This window comes from Uranotaenia lowii, chromosome 1, assembly GCF_029784155.1.
Source record: "Uranotaenia lowii strain MFRU-FL chromosome 1, ASM2978415v1, whole genome shotgun sequence".
NCBI classification, from domain to species: Eukaryota; Metazoa; Arthropoda; class Insecta; order Diptera; family Culicidae; genus Uranotaenia; species Uranotaenia lowii.
The window spans coordinates 44,589,212-44,612,607 of record NC_073691.1 but is presented as its reverse complement, the minus strand read 5'-3'; the positions used below and the strand labels follow the sequence as shown (position 1 = coordinate 44,612,607).

The 23,396-nt window shown below is 35.0% G+C and overlaps 1 protein-coding gene across 7 annotated transcripts in view; it reads right to left on the bottom strand.

The window, feature by feature from the left end:
- The window catches only part of LOC129743050 (leucine-rich repeat flightless-interacting protein 2), a 154,541-nt gene that overhangs the window by 54,166 nt on the left and 76,979 nt on the right, over nt 1-23,396 (bottom strand). The window contains exon 1 of one of the 7 annotated variants that reach the window (XM_055734999.1): nt 6,519-6,657. The exons of the other annotated variants lie outside the window; for them this stretch is intronic. The gene's annotated coding sequence lies outside the window, so the exon portion shown is untranslated. Of the gene's footprint in view, nt 1-6,518; nt 6,658-23,396 lie in introns of those variants that run through there. 7 annotated transcript variants of the gene reach the window in all.

The following is a 23,396-nucleotide window of genomic DNA, read 5'->3' as shown; positions in this document are numbered from 1 at the left end:
TCTGTTCTCATCTTTCAATCTATTCTCTCTCTCAATCTTCTCTCTCTCAATCTATTCTCTCTCAATCTATTCTCTCTCAATCTATTCTCTCTCAATCTATTCTCTCTCAATCTATTCTCTCTCAATCTATTCTCTCTCAATCTATTCTCTCTCAATCTATTCTCTCTCAATCTATTCTCCCTCGGCTTCATCCTATTATCTCTAAATCGTTTCTCAAATTTCAATCTACTCTTATCTTCAATCTTATCTCATCTTTTATCTATTATCAACTTACAATCTATTTTATCTCAATCTTCTCTCGTAGTCTATTTTCTCTCAAACTATTCTCTCTCAACCTTTTCTCTCTCAATCTATTCTCGCTCAATCTGTTCTCTCTTAATCTATTCTTTCTAAAAATTTTCTTTTTCAATCTAGTCTCATCTTCAATCTATTCTCAATTTTCAATCTTATCTCTCACAATCTGTTTTCTCCCAATCTGTCCTCTCCGAATCTATTCTCTCTCAATCTTTTCTCTTTCAATCTATTCTCTCTCAATCTATTCTCATCTTTCAATCTACTTTCATCTTTCAATCTTTTCTCATCTGTCAATCTTTTCTATCTCTCAATCTATTCTCTCTCAATCTATTCTCTCTCTATCTATTCTCTCTCAATCTATTCTCTCTCAATCTATTCTCTCTCAATCTATTCTCTCTTAATCTATTCTCTCTCAATCTATTCTCTCTCAATCTATTCTCTCTCAATCTATTCTCTCTCAATCTATTCTCTCTCAATCTATTCTCTCTCAATCTATTCTCTCTCAATCTATTCTCTCTCAATCTATTCTCTCTCAATCTATTCTCTCTCAATCTATTCTCTCTCAATCTGTTCGCGCTAAATCTATTCTCTCTCAATCTGTTCTCTCTCAATCTATTCTCTCTCAATCTATTCTCTCTCAATCTATTCTCTCTCAATCTATTCTCTCTCAAACTGGTCTCTCGACGTGTTTTTTCTTTTATTTCCATACAATCAAATATCGGCAACCCTAAAAATTGATCATATCATCTCCATTTATGTTGGAGTCACTCGTCTGCATTCATCTCCTTTTCAAACTTCAGAGAAAATTTGTTCTCGGGAGCAACCTGGCAGCCAGCTTCTTAAAGTCTATCTTAATCTCATTAATCCAGACTTGGCAAAAATTATAAGTGTACCTAAGCAAAATACAACTGGGCAACTATTACAATTCTTCCCAACTTTTCGACGGGTTGTTCCGTTCCGACGTAAGTCAGTCAAAATCAGACTTAGTTCGGCGTGTCGGTTTGTTTTGAATTTTTTCAACATTCGCATTTGTTTTGCTTGTACTGTTGCTGTTTTGGTTTTCTGTTTCTTCAGTCATTCCACAAACCATTAGCAAAGCATCACAGTCAACGCCGCCGGACGACGAAGACGACTGACTGTAAATGGTGCGCGCATAATAACTGACATTGACGCCTCTGCCCTAGAAAATGAAAAACAAAAAAATTATGGAAACAAAAAATAACACACTGTGGACTAACTAAACGAGGACCTTTGACTGCCAGCTAAAAAATGAAATGCCTTTCGCGAAAAAAAGAGTTGATGATTTTTTCATACTTCTTCGAGTATTTTTTTCCTTTTCTCAAGTCGTGTAGTATTTGCGTGCATTGCATTCGCACATATTAGGCAAAGTCGTGAAATATGGGGTACCGGTTTTGGGTCAGGAAATTTTCCATATCTGACTCGGGTAAGTTTAAGCGGCTATGCTTAACGCATTTACGAGCTGTTAGTCTATCTATGCCGGTAGAGGTTCGAGCAATTTGTTAGATTTTATCATCGATTTGGCACGAATAACCTTTAAGAGTTTAGATATTGTAGCATAACAATTTTCGGAATCGTGACCTACGTGATCTGCCAAAAATTGCATCACGCAACATGATCAAACTGAGGAAATCGCATAATACCTAGAAATTCACCAGTGTCATTGTTCAAATATAACTGCTTGCCAAAAAAAAGTCACCCGAGGCTAAACTTTAGGAAAAGCCTTTTTGGTGGCTGAAATATAAATTTAAAATCTGCACCTAGTTCTAAAATTTTAACTATAACGTTAAACAGAATTTAAAATTTGTATCGGAATCTATAATCTGAATCTGAATCTGAAATCTGAATCTGAAATCTGAATCTGAAATCTGAATCTGAAATCTGAATCTGAAATTTGAATCTAAATCTGAAATCTGAATCTGAAATCTGAATCTGAAATCTGAAATCTGAAATCTGAATCTGAAATCTGAATCTGAAATCTGAAATCTGAATCTGAAATCTGAATCTGAAAACTGAATCTGAAATCTGAATCTGAAATCTGAAATCTGAAATCTGAATCTGAAATCGGAATCTGAAATCTGAATCTGAAATCTGAATCTGAAATCTGAATCTGAAATCTGAATCTGAAATCTGAATCTGAAATCTGAATCTGAAATCTGAATCTGAAATCTGAATCTGAAATCTGAATCTGAAATCTGAATCTGAAATCTGAATCTGAAATCTGAATCTGAAATCTGAATCTGAAATCTGAATCTGAAATCTGAATCTGAAATCTGAATCTGAAATCTGAATCTGAAATCTGAATCTGAAATCTGAATCTGAAATCTGAATCTGAATCTGAATTTGAGTATGAATCCGAATCTGAATTCTGAAAGCTGAATTCTGAAAGCTGAAATCTGAATCTGAAATCTGAATCTGAAATCTGAATCTGAATCTGAAACTGAAATCTGAATCTAAATCTGAAATCTGGAATCTGAAATCTTAAATCTGAATCTTAATCTGAAATTTCAAATCTGAAATCTGAAATCTGAATCTGAATCTGAAATCTGAAATCTAAATCTGAAATCTGAATTTGACATCTGAATCTTATACTTTAATTAGATTTTAAACACAGTAGCATTTTGATAAGAATTTGAAACTGAAATTCAAAATTCGGATTCGACTGTTGTGATTCAATATTTTGAGTTCAAAATGCAGGTTTCAAATTTTAACACTTTGAAATCAAAATTCAAATTCAAACATTGGAGATTTGAAGATGGTTGAAATTTTAGAATCAGAGTTTTTTAATTTTAATATTCAGATTTAAGATTGAAAAGTTCAAATCAGATTTTTCTGATTTCAGACTTAATATTTATGTATTTTGAATTCAAAATTTAGATTCAAATATCGCATAACAGATTTCAAATTCGAATCTTACGTTTAAAATTTCACATAAAATTCGTCAGTTTTAAGATTTTAAATTTTAGTATTTTGAATTCAAAGTTCAGATTCAGATATCACATAAAATATTTCAAATTTAGATTTGAGATTCAAAATTTTAAATAACATTTTTCTATGTAAGATTTCAAATTTTAGTATTTTGAACTCAAAATTCAGATTCAAAAATCACATAATAGATTTAAAATTTGAGATGTCAAATTTATAAATTAAGTTCAAATTTTCGAAGAAGATTGCTCAGATCAAGGATTTCAAATTTTAGTATTTTGATAATTGAAATTTAGATTTTAGATTTAAAATTATGAAATAGGACTTTTAAAATTTTAAATTTCAGGATTTTTAATTTTAAATTCAAATTTACTTATCACATAATAAATTTCAAAATGGAGCTGTCAGTCAAGATCTCAGGTTGCCATTTTCCGATAAGATTGTTCAGTTATAAGATTTAAAATTTTAAGATTTTGAGTTCAAAATTTAGATTAAAATATCAGATTCAGATTTCAAATTTGTGATTCCGGTTTCAGATTGAAAATTTTAAATAAGTATTTAAATTTCCTATCGACTGATCCGGTTATGTTGACAAAATTTCTCGGCGATTTCATTCTAAAAAAAATCATAAAACGATGTGTATTTACTTCATCCGACGTTTCGGTCTGTTTATTTTGCCTTTATCAAGTAATAGTAATTTTTGGTTTTCTTATTTTTTCTTCACTTAACCACTATTACTTGTTATTGAAAAATATTCTATCACTTGTTATTGAATATTTTTCAATAACAAGTAATAGTGGTTAACGAAAGAACGAACAGAAAAACCAAGAACAATAAAATCATTTTTAATAATCTTTTGAAAAAGTTTTTAAAAAGTATCACCTAACAAAAGCATTATAAGTTTGCAATAAATTTCCAAACGCTCGGCCAACTGCGAGACAACTTTTCTTCCAGTCAGTTCATAGATTCAAAAAACATTCTGAACAATAAAAACGAAAAATAACTATTCCTTGATAAAGGCAAATCAAATATGCCGAAACGTCGGATGTAGTAAATAAACATCGTTTTGTGATTTTTGAGACTAAAATCGTCGAGAAACTTTTTCTACAATTTCAAATAAGATTTGTCAGTTTTAAGATTTAAAGTTTTAGTAGATTCAGATTTAGATATAATGTAAGACATTTAAAAATTGAGATTACAAATTCAGATCACAAGTTCAAAATTAAAAAAAAAATAAGTTACAAGATTTCAACTTTAGGTGTTTTCAATTCAAAATTGAGATTCAAATATCAGAATAGAGACTTCATTTTTGAGATTCTTGTTTAAACGAGGTATTCAACGCAGGTTTCAGTGGTGGAATCGAGTTATCGTTTATTCGCAATCTCTATCGCTTCTCGGCCTAAAGGCTAAGATCAAAGTGTAGTATTTGCAATCTCAGTGAGGTCCTCACATAGCTACACTCTACACTAGCGATTGTTAATTCCACCAGCGATCATAGATCCGCGAATTGCCTATCGTTTGTTTCAACACCTTCCCTCATTTTGCAGATGGACAAAGGTGAATCGTCGATGGCGAGCTTCCCGCAACACCAACAACTTCCTCCAGCCATCCGAAATCAGCAGACCCATGGTCACCTTACATAACTACACTCTACACTAGCGATTGTGAATTCCACCAGCGAGCAATCGTCAATCCTCAAATTGCCAATCGAGGGTTCCAACAATTCAAAATTAAGATTTCAAAAAACTTTTTTTTATTTCAGACTTCAAATTTAAATATTTTTTGATTCAAAATTTAAAGTTCTAGTTTCAAAATTTGGTTAGTTGAGATTTCAGAGTAAGGTTTCAGATTTCAGATTGATATTTGTATTTCAAATTTGCTAGTTAGAACTAGGATTGAATTCTCAGATTTCTGATTCAGATTTTGAGGCCTCCTTTTGAGAGGATTTGGAATTTCAATAGGAATAGATGGTTTTTAACGTTTCGTATTGAGTCTTCGTCTTCTTAAAGGGATTTTTTGTCCTGAATACACGAGCATTTAGAGTGAATTTTCTTTTGTAACAAAATCGCAACAAAGATTCTTCACTTCAACAACAAACAAACGTTATAAATCTTTTGACACTTGGGACGTTCCTAGATTACCTTTAGCTAAATTCTCGCCAGAGTACGAAGTACCCACCACAGCAAGATTTCTAAGTTTGTCGTTACTTTTATCAACACACAACAAGTAAGCAGAGCAGCAAATATTTGCGTTCTGATTAGATTAATGACGCCAAACCAACAGAGGAAAAAAACAACACCAGAGCAAGCGTCCCCCAATTGTAGTAATTTTTCTGTTCCCAGATAAAAATCATGCCCAGCATATTTGAGGTGATGATACTCATTTAAGGTTGAACGGAATTTTGCACTGTTTCTATCTCTCTTCGATTCCATTCTTCATTTTTTGTTTTCGAAATGAAAGGGTTTCCAAACGATTATTGCACCACAAAACACAAAACGGCCCCTCAAATCACACACCAACTATTCAACAGAGCTTTTGAAATTCAACACCTTTGCGGTAATGAGATACCGTTTTTTTTTTTTCTTCTCGAAAAGGGGGGAAGGTGTTGCAGCTCTTATGACGACGAAATGGTTTAAGTTAAACGAATGAATCCTCCCCATGAAATCTTCTTCTTGAAAGGGTCTGATTCCGGTCACTTCGAGAGACGCTCAGCCATGCTTGAGCTCCCTTTTCCAGTAGCTACGAGCTCGTGAATTTTCATTGGTCTTGATTATGACGGACCAGGCCCGGGTATCAGTTACGACGACGAAGCCAAGCCACGTGTGTTTCCACTTTTCAAAACACACTTTTTCTGGGTGGCTAAATCTCCACAAACTCCACAACAGCCCATAAGCCAGCCCTCGACATCTGGATCGCAGCATTCATTCGCATAAATGTGTGTGCCCACATTTGCAATATCTAATTTCGTTCAATTACGCAGAAAAACCGCACTTGGCGAAGTCACTCGAAGAGAACGACACTTCACCAGAGTCAAGCAAGGGGAGTAATTATGATTTCTTCATGCATCCATTCACATCGCTCACACAAATCTATACACTTGGCGACTCGGACTAGATGATCTAGGTCGTCGCCTTCGTTGTCATCTGTCACATTTGCCGATGAGACGGAAAACAAACAAAAAACCACAAACGCATCCACCCCGTTCCGATTATTGACAAACGATCTCGATTCTTTTCTGTTTTCGGGGATCGGAAATGTCTGGATCCTCAAGGTAGAACTACCTCTTCTTCCTAGGAAAAACCACTTGACACGATCCTCGAACGACAATAACGACGACGATAACACTAAACAATCAACACCGCACCGAGAGTAGACGACGAGGACGCCACGATCAAGACACGAACGCGTACGAACCGTTTGCAAAACAAACAGAGACTAAACTCGGGCTGCTGGCTTCAGCTTGCTTACTTGCTTAGCTGGAGAGCCTAACTTGGGTAAACTCAATGAGCTAAACGAGGGCTGCTGCCGCTGCCTGACTCAGAATGGGCACCTTCTCTCAAATTTTCCCAAACACACACAACAGGTAAAGGTATGACCGGACCTGGGCGGTCACAAACTACGTAACTCTGTTTGAAAACTTATCTTCAAGAGAGACTGTTTTCCAACAAACGGTTGAAGAATTTATAACTCAATCGAAAGATACTTTTCTTAAGGGTGTTTCAAATTGAAAATTTATATCATTAAGTTAATTTGAAAGATGATAAAAAGAGAACCAAGAGACATTCTCTTCATTTGCCCAACCCAACCGAGGAAATGTCTTCGAACTTCGGGTTGTTTCGGACCGAGAGTAAACTTTTGTTTGTTGTTGTCGTTCATCTACACCTTTCTTCCCCGAAGTTGATAATGAAGAAAAAAAAAGGAAAGAGCGTCCAACCATCCAAAGCTATTTGGTGAGATTGCCTTATACCTATACGTTGTTGGTTGGAAAAGCTGCAGCGGCGCGTTGTCCGGCATAACTTGAGCTTGGACTCTCGCTCGGTTTGGTATGTGGTGCGTGCCCAACATATCTACACCACACAGACCAAAGCCCAGCTCAACGGAGAGGAGATTTTTCAGTTCGGTTCGGTCGATTTGGGTGATGGTGTAGAATTTTGTGTGTGCAGGAATGCGTATTAATTAGGAGGGCCTAAAATGAGCGTTTAGTTTCGGAAAGCACGCACCGGCTGCTTGGCTAGTAGCCCATTGGTCTAGGGATGATGGAATCTCTCCGTGGTGCATACGATTTGAAAGTAGATTAAGGAGAGCCCCGATAATAGAAAGAAATTTAATTTCTGAGAGTGGTTTTACTGATTGAGGAATTCTTATTTTTAAGGTGGCACAGGCACTAGGATTCCAAGAATTTCCAGATTACGACTATTTAGGTGTGATCAAATAAACAACTAGCGTCTTAAGGATAGTGTTAGCCAAATATCCATAGTCACTGATCCAAAGCAACTGACAGATTGCATAATATATCTTTTTTTTGTAGCACACTGCAATAGACTGAGTCGATTTGAGGTCATTTTTCAACTTTTGAAACCCTGGGGTGTTAAAAAATTCGTTTTGGTTAAAAACTCATCCATGATTTTTTTTTTGCAGTATTGATTAGGGGTCTGTCTATTGACATTGAAAAACAATCAATTCAACTGACATCACTGCCGGTGCCTAGCGAAGTATTCCTTGACAAGTAGTCGTGCAATTCCTCACTACGCACCACCAGTGATGTCAGTTCAATTGATTGGTTTTCAATGTCAAAAGACATACCCCTATTAAACGATTAATCCTTTTTTGCCTAATAAGATACGAAGTTATTGTCTTCAACAAAGTTGTTGAACGTAAATTTGCCTTTCAAGATTTCATAAAATGGCCGAAGAATTATTACCAGGCCCCGTTTTATAGAAGAATTGAAAATAATGTTGAATTTTTAGAACATAATGTTAAATTTTCCCGTATGATGTATACTGTGATACTCATGTAAACGTTACTTAAAATTCTGCAAAAAATCATGGATAAGTTTTTAACCAAAAGAAAGCTTTCAAGACCCCAGTGTTGAAGAATTTAAAAAATGACCCAAAATCGACTCAGTCTAACCCTATAATTCAATTCAAACTTACACAAATAACAGAACTGACAACGATTTTTCGTTTCGAAATTGTGAACTTTTTCTTGGTTATCCCAATTAGAAAGGATTATTTTGAAAATTAAAGACATACACCGTCTTAGCCGATTTAGGATTTACAGACTGAATAAATGACGCGGACAACTTAAGATTAATATTTCACACCCAGTACCGAGATGGGAATCGAACCCATGCCATCAGTGGACCAGTGATTACCTTCTTAACACGCTAATTATTCGACCACCGAGACGTACTAAACTACTACTTTCCCTGGTGTTAGCAGTTTTAAGGTTTTAACGGTTCAAAATTATTGTCTATGACAGTTTGAGACCACTCCCTCCTTTCAAGTGGAAAGATAGGGATGTGGAGACGGGGGCTCCCATACAAATTTATAGAAATAACTTTAGAAATTAGTAACAGTCATAATTCTATGATTATGTTGTATTCCTCCCACTTTCCATTGAAGAGGTAATAAGGAAATTGAGCGGGCTCCCATACAAATATGTCAAATCAGGCCCATGCAAAGGACCCGTCCATGAGAGAGGGGGGTGGGTTTTCAAAATTCAAATTTATCTAGAAAAAATAACAATACTATAAATGCAATAAATCAAATTAGTCATAAAAAAAGAAATTCCAAGTTTCGTTGTAACACATTGAAATTTTGCTTTAAAGTTGCTTCTTGTAATCATTTTTGAAATTTTTCATAGATTAACTTAAAAAATCATGATCGATTCATAAAAAAATATTTAAGATAAAGAAAATAAGTGTAACGTATATTAACTTTCAAATGCATATCATATAGATGAAAATTTTAAGCTCTGAGTATTTTTTTCGCTGTCAATAAAAATATTGTACAAAAGGTAGACACTGTTTTTTTATTAATTAAAATTTAAAGAAGATTTTGTTTTCAGAAAACAAAGACAAACTTATTATAAAATGTCTAAAAAAAATGAAAATAGTTTACTAAGATATGCCGTCTATTTATTTTAAAATTAAAAAAAAAACTATACATTAAAATTGGGCGAATTTATTTGAAAATACAAACAAAATATGAAAATCAAACAGATAAGTTTATAAGAAGATTTTTATTTTCAATAAAAAAAATGCTTACCATTTCGAAAATTTATTCATTGAAATCAATTGAAAACTAACGAAAACAGTATTTTTAGGCCTATCTTAATTTGGTAGATTTTGAATTTTCCTGAAATTTCCTGAACTTGAATATTTAAACAAATTTTGTCTAACGTCTCTAGTTTTGATGATGTATAGTTTATAAGTTTAAAAATGAATCAGTGTTGAGTGAAATCAATCATTGATAACTAATGAACTAACAAATCTACATGATAGAAAAAACCTGATTCTGGATTTGTTGATAATATTTCATTTGATAAAAAGGAAACACATTTTGATCATAATGATGAATTTAATCTAAAAAAAATTCTACATTATTTTTTAATTGGAAGGATATCATTAAAATTATTGCTGACATCATTGAAGAAGGTTTAAAAAAGGTTTTATTCAATTTAAAAAATTTATTGAAGCCTGCAAAATTATTTGATTTTTGCTTTTAAATATCTAAAATTTAATGTTGGTTGAAACTTATTCAAAACTTCGTTGAAATTCCCTTATTAAACAGAATAAGGAAAAATAAAAAATAGAAAACTCGTCTAACATTTTTCACAGAAGACAAAATAACTTGCGGACTGAGAAAAAAATGATAATTAAATGAAAACCTTTATTTTACTTTTTTTTTGCAATATTTTAAAGAGTCGTCAAAATAGTTCGGTATTTTCTTAAATGATTTTTACACATTTTTAAGTTATTTTAAAAATGGAAAAATGATAGAAAAAATGCATATTAGAATTCAATGAATTTGATGAAAACTAGCCCGTAAGTTTTATGCACCTCGAAAAAATGTGAATTTTGTGGCCTTGTGTAATTTATAAAAACCCTTTTGAATATTGAGTTGAGCATGTACAAGAACAAGAAACACAAAATAAAATTCAAGCTTACACTTGTCTCTTGAAGAATAATAATAACACTCGTTTACAAAAGTTACATAAAGTCGTGAACTTTATTAACTGATAAATATTTCTGATGTAAAATCGGGCGCTGAATCCAAAAATGAAATTTAAAAAAATCTCAGTAGAACATTTTTGTGATATGCTTCAAATATGAAATCTTGGGAAAAGAAAAAAAGGAGTTGTGCTTCGATCCAAATATCTAAAATTTCCCAACTTCAAATTCTTTGCATATTGAAGGTGAACAAATTTGCTTTCGATCATCTGAACTTCATTTCTTTTAATCGACGGTTCAAGACTCGATGGTAACATTTTTAAGATCTTATTTTCTCTGAATCAATTCAAAACAAAGATTTCAAGTGATTATTTATCAAAATCGGTTAGAAATTGTAGAAGTTATGTTTACTTTACTTTAACACCTATGTTGAACTCAAAAAAAAATTAACGAACCTCGACATACAGCAGAGTTATTACGGTCTACTCTCCAGTGTGGTTCGTCAAATTATTTAAAAATTCAAACATTTCTGTTGTAAGAAATTAACTTAACCTCACGTCTACCATTTTTAACGGATTGTGATAAATAACCACTTGAAATTTTTGTTTCAAATTGACATTTAAGGTCCATAAAAAATAAAAAATTTAAAATGTTACCGTCGAGTCGTAAACAACCGATAAAACGAGTTGCTAAAAAAAATGCATTTTCACCGTTTTTTCGATCATAAATTCACGAATATCATCAATACAGTTAATAATACGCAATAATTTGAAATGATCGATAGCAAATTTATTCATTTTTAATACGCAAAAAAAAATAAATTTTATGTTGAGAAATCCGAAATATTTGAATGTAAGTACAACTACTTTTTTCTACTTTTTCTACTACTTTCTATGATGCTTTTTAATAATCAAAGTGATTAATAATAAAATTGAGGTTTTAGTTTTTTGGATAATTCTGTTGACTATTATAAGTATTAAACGGCTGTCGTATGGCTCCCAATTTGTTGACATGCAAAATAAATATTCGATGAATGAATTTTTATGTTAAAATGGCTTCAAATACTGAATTTGGTTGATTACACTTCTCAATAAAAACTCACTTTTTGTGTGACGATTTGAATTTCAATACAGATAGTCTATTGAACTACAAACTGAAATGAACAATTAAAAAATTAGTATCAATTTGGAAACGTCTTAAAATGAAATGTCTTAGGCCTTGAGTGATTCAGGATTGAATGCCGCCGGAGGCGAGCTAATTTTCTACATGTACGGTGAAATCCTTTCTCGAACTGAAAATTTTACTTGGGCAAAATCTCCATGGGGAGGGGGTTAAACTCCTTAACCCCCCCTCGTTTGCACGGCCTTGTATTAGATGAAAGAAATGTTTCTCTGATTATTGAAGAATCACCAGTGCAGTGGGAAGATATGAAAAGGTGAAGAGGGCTTCTCTACCATTTGTTTCAGCATAACTTGAGAACTTTAATATCAGGCATATCAAACAAAATTTGGTTTGAGAGAGTGAGGTGCTAGGTTTTAGACATAACTAAGTGTAAACTTATCAAGCAAAAAGGGGGTTGAGAGGGTTCCGGCACCCTTAAAATAAGACCTGTGTTTCTATGATGATTTGAGACCTCTCTAGGAGGAGGGATTCTCTTTGACATTATTTTTTGCAAAACTTCAAATGGCAAATGGAGTCGAATGTGGCATGTAACGTGATTTAGTCTCGAAAAATTTGTATTTCATTTCGAAACTCAAGTTGCTTCTCTCATTTTAAGGGTTTACTTTTAAATGATGTTTAACACGTTCGTTGCCATGGAACCCATATTCGGGTAACGAGTGTATTTCCTGTGAGGCCCCGTCACATCAAAACATGTGATGCTCTCTTACTCAAGTAAGACGCTCAGTTTAGCAACACGTCGCAAATCTGCAGTTCTCCTTCCTAACTTTTTCGCTCCGAGATTTTTTTTTTGGCCCAGCTAGTAAAACTACCAAAATGAGCGTGGCAACGAACGTGTTAAACTTAATTTAAAATGATGAACAAATATTTAAATTTACATCTTTTCCACAAATTTGGTACCCGTTTTTTTTATATGAAGATAATTGATATAATAGTTACAAGTCCCATTCACATAAAGAAAATATTTAGATAACGTGCCACAATTAAGCTCCTTTTCTGGGGGTTCCCACACAAAATCAACGTGTGATAGGCAAGCTTGAAAGATGCCCCTAACTTTATAAAAGCGTTGAGAGGCACTCAATAGTTGAAATCAAATTTTGCGCACAAATTAATGATCTCTCAAACATTTTGCAGGAGACTGGTGATGCAAAAATCAATGCAAAACACGGTTCTCGTCCAAAAACAATGATAAAAATGTAACTACTCAATAAATTTCAGGTAATTTTCATCTAATTCGATACACAAGTAAGTTTTGATTAATTGGGACGATTTATTGTACTGAAATTCGGTTGTTTCTTAGTTTAAAAATTGTTTGATGCTTTTTTTTATGGAATTTGACAACCTGGCGTTATTCATGCTCCATCTTGTTTTTTTTAAGTGTAAGAACTCCCATACAAAACCAATGTAGTTGGTACCCACTCATAGATGATTTGGCATAACGAATTGCAGTTTTGTATTGCAAAAGCCCTTCCACTTCTTAAAGGTTGGATTCTGTACAATATAAAAAAATTAAGAAACTTATTCTGCATCAAATTTGACTGAACAACAGAATTAGATTTCACTTTTTGACATCAATTTTCTGAGTGCACATTGTTAAGCAAGTTTTTTCCACTCCTACTGACAACATTGAGTCATTTAAATTCTAAAATCGATATCTCAACAATGTCCCGCGCATCATGACTCAAACGGACATACCAAAGAACAGGTCTGTCAGAACGAAAGAAGAAAAAAAATCTGTGTGCGCTCGGCGATCATTGTTCGGAAGAAGAACCGTGAAACAAAAATTAGGGCCTTATTTGCATAAATAATATAAAAAGAAAAGAATGAAAAAAGTTACGAAGTGATTCTTGCGATTCCATCGAAGGAAAATAACATTCAAGGTTGGAACAAGTTTGACAAGCTTCGATCATCTTTCGCCATTCCTTTCTGGAATCAGTGCGCCAATTTTGGAGTTCGCTGGTTCTTCAATCGATCGGTTTCATAGAGTGCTCTCGCAAAGCATATCACACAACGCATGTAGCCAGAACCCGGCCGGAACCGGCTCTCTTCATCAGTCATCTTCCGCCGATTGACAGTTGCTGTTGTTGTTTTGTTATTGTTGTTGTTCTGCGCTCTACTGAGAAGGAAGTCTTAATCGAAAGATCCCGTTGAATCGAGACAGCAGAAATACGAACCCATTTCCCGGTTTTCGATTTGCAAACGATCGCTCGCGCTTGCCAATAAAGGAAACCATATTCGTACCAAATTTGATCCAGTCGAAGGAGAGCGACAGCAAAAAAAATAACCACATTTGTCACAAACGAGTGCATGTGGCCGTTCGAACTTTCACGATCAAATAATAATCGTTGGCGTCAGCATTAGTACTGCAGCCAATCGAATCTGCATACGTACACTAGTCTTTTTCCATCGATAAGCCATATGGCCAAAGTGAGTTCAAAGGGCTCTCGGCGAGGAAACGTGGAATGGAGATCATTTACCCAAATAAAGAAGTATAATTGTGACGCAAGACCGACCGCAAACGAGCGGGGGGTTTTATGTTTGGCTGGAGAAAATATTGGCATTGCCGTTCCGTAGAATCGTCGCCAGCGTATTTCATCGCAAAAATACAGTAAATATTACAGGGATCGAATCGAGTTGAATCATTTTTCTGCACATGGCCGGTGCGAAACTGTTCTTTCGAATTTTATTTTGCGTTCTTTCGCGGTTTTGCTTCTTCCAAATTTGCATATTTGACGGGTGACATCATTCTTGAGCTGTATAATGATAAACGCGATGAAAAAATAATCGGACTTAAATCTTTCACCCTTCATTTCAATCTTTTATTTAAATTATGTAAAAAATTGAAAAAATAAAAGATAGAGAATTAACTGCCAAATCCTTCCTTAAAAATACAACCCAAATAACCGGAAGGGACATTACGGCTTAAACAGTAGTGTTGAAAGTTAAAATTTGGCTGTGTAAAGGGGACCCCCTCTCCCTAACTAGAAATCTATAGATCTGAAATTCAAAACTTCTATACAGGTACACCCAAAATTCAACCTTTACTCCAATCATGAGTGTTCAATATTTCAAAGTAATTGGCATAACATGTGAACGCCAGCGGCGATGTTTCAAACCACCGGCAAACAACCACAGCCAAGCTGCCCGGCTGTAAGCAGCTGTGCGTGTGTATGTAAGCAGGCAGTAGGAAAGCGAAAGGAACAGTTTCTCGTGTCCAATTACTTTTCCCTCATAAGAGAATACTGGAGAGCCCCTGGCCAAACGCCAGAAAACCCGCACAATTCGGTCGATTTTTTTCAGATTGAACGTGGCAGAATCACTATGACAATTAACTCTCGTTTGCCATCTGGCTCAGGTAGAACACTGGTTAAGCTGTCGGATTGCAAGATGAAGGTTAAAATTGTTGTGAGTTTGATTCTCACTACCCGACGACATTTTATTTTCTTGTTTCTGGAATGAATTATCCAATAGTATTAAATATCATAAAATGATTTTCTTGTTTCGCTTGAATGTAGTGATCATTAGACTGAGTCGATTTGGGGTAATTTTGGAATTTCTCAAACCCTCTCTAAAAAGTTTTGTTTTGTTTTAAAACTCATCCATGATTTTACAGAATTTTGAGGTATCGTTTACATGAGTAAATTTAAACTTTTATGTTTGTATGGAAAATTGAATATTTTTTACTGTAAATTAACATTGTTTTTTACTTCTGTGAAACCGAGCCTGCTTATGGCTTTTGTGCCAATTTTTAAATTCTCTAAAGAAATCTTTTCGCTTAACAACTTTGTCGAAGATCTTTACTTCGTATCTTACTACACAAAAAAGCTATTAGGTGTTAAATGGGGGCATGTCTCTTAGCATTGCAAAAAAAATGACATCACTGCTGAGTACCAAGCGAAGTATTGCATTAGACTGAGTCGATTTGGGGTCATTTTTGAATTTCTCAAACCCTGGGGTCTTAAAAGCTTTGTCTTGGTCCAAAACTCATCCACGATTTTTTGCAGAATTTTTAAGTGACGTTTACATGAGTAAATTTGAACTTTTAGGTTTGTATAGGAAAATTGAATATTTTGTACTGAAAAGTCAACATCGTTTCTGTTTCTTTTGTGGAGCCGAGCCAGCTGATAGTTTTTGTGCCAATTTATAAAATTCCTAAGGGAAATTTTCCGCTGAACAACTTTGTCGAAGACCGAAGCTTCGTATCTTTTTAGGGAGAAAAGTTATTAGCAGTTTAATAGGGGTATGTCTTTTCGCATTGATAAACATGAAATTCAATTGACATCACTGCAGGGTGCCTATCGAGATATTGCATGATTACTTTCCATGCTATACTTCGCGAGGCTCCAGCAGTGATGTCAATTGAATTAATGGTTCATCAATGCCAAAAGACATTACCCTGTTAAACAGCTTATAACTTTTTTGCCTAATGAGATACAAAATTAAGGTCTTCGACAAAGTTGTTCAGTGGAAAATTTCCCTTAGGAATTTTATGAATTGGCACAAAAACCATCACCTGGCTCGGCTCCACAAAAGAAACAGAAACGATGTTGATTTTTCATTACAAAATATTCAATTTTCCCATACAAACCTAAAAGTTCAAATTTACTCATGTAAACGTTACTTAAAAATTCTGCAAAAAATCGTGGATGAGTTTTGGACCAAGACGAAGCTTTTAAGACCCCAGGGTTTGAGAAATTCAAAAATGACCCCAAATCGACTCAGTCTAGTATTGCATGAGCATGACTACTTTTCAGGCAATACTTCGCAAGGTACCAGCAGTGATGTCAATTAAATTTATGGTTTATTAATGCCAAAAGACATATTCCTGTTCAACACCTAATAACTTACGGTCTTCGACAAAATTGTTCAGCGGAAAATTTCCTATAAAGAATTTATGGATTGGCACAAAAACCATAAGCAGGATTGGTTCCTCAGAAGAAACAAAAATGATAATGATTGTCCATAACAAATTATCCAATTTTCCCATACAAACTTAAAAATTCGAATTTACTCAATTAAACGTTACCTACAAATTGTACAAAACATCATGGATGAGTTTAAAAACTAAACGAAGCTTCAAGGAGAAAAAAGACAAAAGTTGTTCCAATTATTTCAGCTTGTTACAACAATCATTAAAGTGTAGTTTTTTTTTCGCATCTAACTATAAATATAATAGATTCAACTACTAACTGTTGATTGATCTTACTCAATCAACTATAAATATAATTCAACTTTAAATATGATAAATTCAACTACAATTGTATGATTTATTTCAGGCATTGAACTATTGATTCGAGTATAAATCTCTGGTTGACCCCTCACATTTAACTATAAATATGGTACATTCAACTATAATGGTATAATTGATTCAACTGTAAATACTTTTGATTCAACTACAAATGTATGATTGATTCTAGGCATTGAACTATAAATATAATAAAATCAACTTTATTCTTATGATTGATTGTGCTATACTCGAATAAATACATACACCTAATCACTACATTTACATAAGTGTAGTTAGTACATGCGTGTGATGTGTTTTTGAAGCAATGAAAGAAAAAACGACTGCATGAACCGATAGGTAAATTCGTAGAATTTAGAAAATTTATATCAGTAACTTATCTTTTTTTCCTTTCTAGGTCGATTCTCGGTCACCGAATCCAGCAAACCTTGCCGTTTCCTTCTTCCGGAAGTTCTTTTGGCTGAAGATGACCCGGAAACTAATTAAGGAGCAGGTTTCTTTACCGTGAGAGCTTGATAAAAAAAATGGAACCGGCAATCGACTGGTGGAAACCAAGAGTCCAGGCAAAATTTTCTTTCTCCGTGGGAAGAAATTTGGTGGTTTTGATTCGCTACTCAATCGGCATATTTCTTGGTTTGATACTCAAAAACATTCTTCCCTTTCAATGTTTTTTTTTTTAATTCAAATAATCTTTTTGTCTACAGACTTGCTGATCAATCGGATCGGAGCTGAGCATTCGGCTATTGAAAAGCGTTCCTTCTCCCCAAAAAACGGATTGCAGCGATATCCAGTTTCTGAGGTAAGCATGGACGAGTCAAAATAAAATTGCTGCAAAACAAATCCATGAATAAAATCTTGTATATAAAAATGGAGGCATTTTCTTTGTAACAACATCACGTATGAATGGTCGGTCGAAATGAAGTGAAATTTGGTATCCGAGGGTTTTTTGGGTCAGAGACGGTTTGTATAATAGTTTCAAGTATCTCACTTTTTATGAAAGGGGGGTCCCCATACAAAGTTATCTCTTCACATCTTATATATAAAAATGGAGGCATTTTCTTTGTAACAACATCACGTATGAATGGTCGTTCGGAATGAAGTGGAATTTGGTATCCGAGAGTTTTTTGGGTCAGAGATGGTTTGTATAATAGTTTTAAGAATCTCACTTTTTATGAAAGGGGGGTCCCCATACAAAGTTATCTCTTCACATCTTCTTATATATAAAAATGGAGGCATTTTCTTTGTAACAACATCACGTATGAATGGTTGGTCGGAATGAAGTGAAATTTGGTATCCGAGATTTTTTTGGGTCATAGATGTTTTGTATAATAGTTTCAAGTATCTCACTTTTTATGAAAGGTGGTCCCAATACAAATTCAACTTTATTTGTAACGATTTCCAAAAGAATCTATTCGCGAGCACGATGCAGTTAAGGACGTGTAGATGAAATTAAATATTTATTACGATTTATACTTTAGAAGGTAAAACGAAGTTTACCGGGTCAGCTAGTTTAAAATAAAAAGAAAATAAAACGCGTTGATAAAATTATTCCGAAAAACTATCTTAAAATATGATAACTTTTAAAGTAAACATAAGTAAAATCAACTATATGTATAATTTAACAACTAAAATTAATCGTTGGAATATATTTAAATCTGTTATATTTAAGTTTAACATGGAGATAAAAAAAAAAGAGAAACTGGGAATTATAGAGAATGAAATAGGAAGACCGTTCAGCAAAACAAAATTAACACAGTTGAACACAGAACAAAGTAATTATAAAAAACGAACAAAAATTTAAATTGAAAAAAAGGTCAAGAAAGTAAAAAAAAGTGAAGAAAGAAGCAGGAGTTCAAAGAAGAGTTTAATAGTGAGAGAGGAAAAGTGTTATCCAGACGAATGGAATGGAAGCTAAAAACAAATAAAATAACTTATTCAGAGAGTTATCTCCGGTTTTGCCGCTTTTTAAATTGAGTCGGAAAAAGGGCATAATCGAAAGAACTTTTCATATTATTCAAATAGAATTAAAGTAGGTAGGAGAGATAAGGGCATAGCGAGCAACCGGGGGCGATCGAGCACCCCCCCTTTTCTAAGCAAATACGTAACAGTTTTGTAGTTCCTATAATACTAGTTTTTCAACAAAAAAGAAATCTGCTTATCACCATTACTTACTTACCCAGTGTTCCCTCGCCGATCCTCCGGTGCATAGGGCCGTGAATTCATCAATACAGAAATATAAAAAACCAACTATTGGAAATAAGGGCATAATGGCTACCTTAAGGATGACACTTATTTAAGCCAAAAAAACAGCTATAATATGTGCTTTACATCGTTGTTTCGTGTTCAGATACTAAAAAAGTCTACTTCATAACTGACCGAAACTTGAAAAAGAAGATAAAAACGTTACAAAAATGCATTTTGATATTTTTTGCCGAAATCAGTCACTGTAGGTGCACAATGAGAACCCCCACCCCCCCTTGGGGCAGTATAAGCACCATTAATTGGGGGACGATGAGCGTTTTCTGCCGTAGAATTTAGCAGCAAATTCAACTCGATGAATTCAACTGAATTATAGAGCTACAGCTTGAATAGTTTCATATAATGATTTAGCCTCCAAATATTGTAGTCTATTACTATTCTATTATTTAAAGCTCGATTTAAAGCAAATTGAGCTAGGTTTAGAACTGATATAACGAGGAAAAAGAATCTAGAATTGTTCCGAAAATCATGGTATTTTTTGATTCCAAACTTTTGATAACTACCTATAAAAAATTTAAAAAAATGATTTTTTTATCTAGATCAGTTTATATCAACAATTAAAGATTAAAAAATGTATAAACTCCTCGTTCTAAGAATAGAACAACACTCGATTTGCCTTGACCGTGATGCCAGGTTGTTTTAATGAAAAACAATCATAAGCCCAAAAACGAAACTTTTTGACCACAAGTATTCCAGAATTCGTATAAAGTCAAACTGTAAAACATGTTTATGAGTGAAGGGTACAAGATATTTTTACTGTTTTGAGTACAGTCTCATTAGATACCAGCTCACCCACAAATCAGACTCTACTCCAATAATGAACTTTCTTGAAGGTGGAATTATCGGTATAAGATTCTATGCCGGACCGGCTTTAACAAGCTTTCTACTAACTGTCATTGTCCTCCCAGCGCAACCGCTTTACATATATTTTCCATTAACCACCCCATTCCCCTCCCATTCTCATTCCTTTCCCATCTTCCCATTTGGGAAATCGGCAGTGACAGAAACACTATGACCATAAACTTTCGTTTGCTAACCGACTCAGTTGGTGCACTAGGTAAGATATCGGACTGGCAAGCCAAGATGAGATGTTGCAGTGAGTTCGATTCTCACTATTTTTTTTTTTGTTGGGATAAATTATCCAATATGATGAAAATCCCATAAAAGGTTTTCTTGTTTCGCTTGAATGTAGTGGCCATGCCTCATTTAGCTTGGGAGCTCGACTCTTTATGCCAGTAGCTTTTCCAATCATATCATCTTTGGTACAGTACACTTTTAAGCGCATTTAGGGAAGTTTTGGCACAGACCGCGCCGGAAAGACAGACACCACAGACATATCTGACTCCAGTTGGCTGGGATATTCAAATTCAAACGTGATACGGCATCCAAACGCCACAATCACTCGGAAAGGGGCGTCAGTTTTGACGAAAAAACATAAGCAAAAAACAACAACAGAAAAATAAAACCCAAACGCTAAAATCACTATCACAACAATACCTACTTACTGCTGGCTGCTTACACTTTATTTGAGACAGCCTAGGCACAGCCGGCTCAATAATTCGAATCACGTTTTGCACTAAACGATGAAATGGTTCAATGGTTTTTTTTTTGCTTCAAGTTTACCCGGCGGAAAGGTGAATCGGATAGTTGGGCTGAGGCGCTAAATTTGTTTGAGTCTTTCGCTAGCCAGCCATATTATGTGTATGATGTCATATGAGAAGCAAGCGCAATGTGTGTGATTACACTTGCCTGATTAATGGGACAACGTTAAAACTTGACTGTTCGACTGAATTCAGCAATTGTGCTGCTGCAGGCAGGTGCTGCAAAGTAGTGCAAAGCATAGATTTTCGAAGACGGTTGATTTTTTTTTGGGTTTTAACTTTTAACGATCCCTCAGCTGCAGTAAGTAGCTTACGAAGTACATGCTTAGTACCATTTCATCATGAGGTAGTAAAATAACACTTCATGATCAGCGTTTATGCTCCGTAACATAACAGTTCTCTAGCTGTTTGAATCTCGTAAAAAAAGTTAAGATCGATTCTGATTGCTCAACGGATAAAGATCGCGCTGACGACGATCAACATTTAAGAATGTTAACATCCTTCCATAAAGCTTCTGGGGCCACATAGGTTAATTAGTTTAGGGGGCGAATGGAGAAAAAAAAACACGCTTCCATCAACATTTGTTGAGCTGTGGTTTTATGCATTTCGAAGAGATCGAGAAAACTCCCCTTCTTCGCTTAAGAAATCGATCGGTACGGATCCGATTAGTCAAAGAGCAACATTGAAGCTAAATACATGGAGCCAAATGAAAATGGAAAGTCTTGCGCGGTGGTAATCGGACCGATTTCGTGTCGTGCGCGCTTTGGCTAGGAAAATCGAGTTGGGGGAGAGAAAAAAAACCTTAACATTAAACGATGGCAGCAGCAATAAAAACAAACACACACGTGGTTCGTCCAGGCAGGCAGGGGTTGGAAAATCAAAACATGTCGAAAGATAGTAATTTTTACATGCTTTTGTTTCTTGCATATGGCAGCCAGAGTAAGCGAGCATTTTACATCCGATGAGGCAACATTTGGTGCGAGGGAGGTGTTACCGTTTTCAAATGAAATGACAGCTCGTCGAGGGGCTTTCAGAAATGAATCTAATGAAGCTTTAAGATTTAATTGATCTAACAACTGCGTGGTTCAGTTCAATCTGCTTGATTGAACATGAGAAATTCCATGTCCCGGTAATTGCAGTTTTCCATAAAAGGCCGTGTCTTCAGAAATAAACTCAGGCTCAAGATGACACAGAGCCCGCTTAAACCACTTTTACTTTATCGTGCATCCACATAAAGTACAACCTTCCCTCAAGCGCATGGATGAATCCATCATCTTCCTTTGGCTGATGATTTGCTTGCACACGGGTTTGGTTTGAAGGTCCACTGCCATGCCCAGAAGAAACTGGGCTTCGGCAACCGGTCTTATCCCAGAGTTAAACATATTCCATGTTGAACCACGTTTTATTGCTATTTTTAGCGATCGCACGGGATTCGCAGACCAGACGTTATCGTACTCGTACTTTTTTCCGTCGTCTGCCGTCAGTCAACCTAGTGAACCTGGCGAGATATCCAAGAACTGGTTTAGTTACCAGCAAACTTCCGCCGAACGGTGAGTTCAAAGTTGCTGTTTTTGTCTTTGGAAAGCGCTCGCTCCGACATTCAACCAATCGGATCCGCTAACGACTCCCGTTTCCCACAGCGCTGGGCCTTTTAAATGTGACACAATTATTCGAACCGGCATCGACGCGACATAACCTCACAACTTGAAGGGCTCTTCTCGAAGGCTGCTGATAACACGTGTTGCTCGTCGAAAACACACGGCTTCAATTACACTGAGTAACAAAAAAAGATTTTTTGAAAATAGTCCAGGGTTTTCCAACTGAATTAGACTAATATTGACGCCCCGAGTCCGAAAATGACCATGGTTTTGTTCAATCAGGTCAAAACCCCTATTACTAGCATATTGAAGCGTATATAGCCATATGGCTGTATCTCAAAAAGTTGACCTGATACAGCAAAATCAATGTGATATTCTAACTCAGGACACAAAAATTAGTCTAAATCAGCTGAGAAACCCCAGAATATTTTTTGGCTGTCACCCAGTGTTATCGGAAACCTACAAAAAATCAAATTTTTCTTTATTAGATTTAAGTCGGCTAGAAATTAAGCCATCCAGCGTAAACTAGTATGACTCATACACCTAATTGAGTATGAATCAATAAGGCACGGTTTCATCGATCCCCGTTTTATGGTGTTGTGGAACACCCCATCAGAAAACATGCGGGGAGTTTTCACTTTTTTTTTCCGACCCAAGTAGGTGATGCTGTTCACATTTGCCTATCTGAACTACAGAAGTTTTCTGATCCAAAGAATTGACTTCTGTTGAACTAGCCATAAAAGTGTTCGGTTTATACACTGTGGGGGATACAAAACGATGTGTTGTCCTAGTTCCTAGTACTTAATACTATCTGATGATGCTGGTGGGTGAGTCGAGCTCACGACGATTTTCTGGGGTGAGCTGTTTGACCTGGTGACATTTGGGCTGAACTGCCGTCTGATGTCTAGCACCGACGGGTAGCTACCGTTTAGTCTGGATTTGGCAAGAGCCTACATGCAATGTTTATGAAGCCATTTCAAACTTTTAGGAAGTTCAAATTTTCCAAAGTTATTTGAAAAAAAAAAACCGTTTTTTTTATTTTCTAAGATAATGTAAAATTATAGAGAAACATGAGAATCCAGGAGATGGAAGAACGAATGATG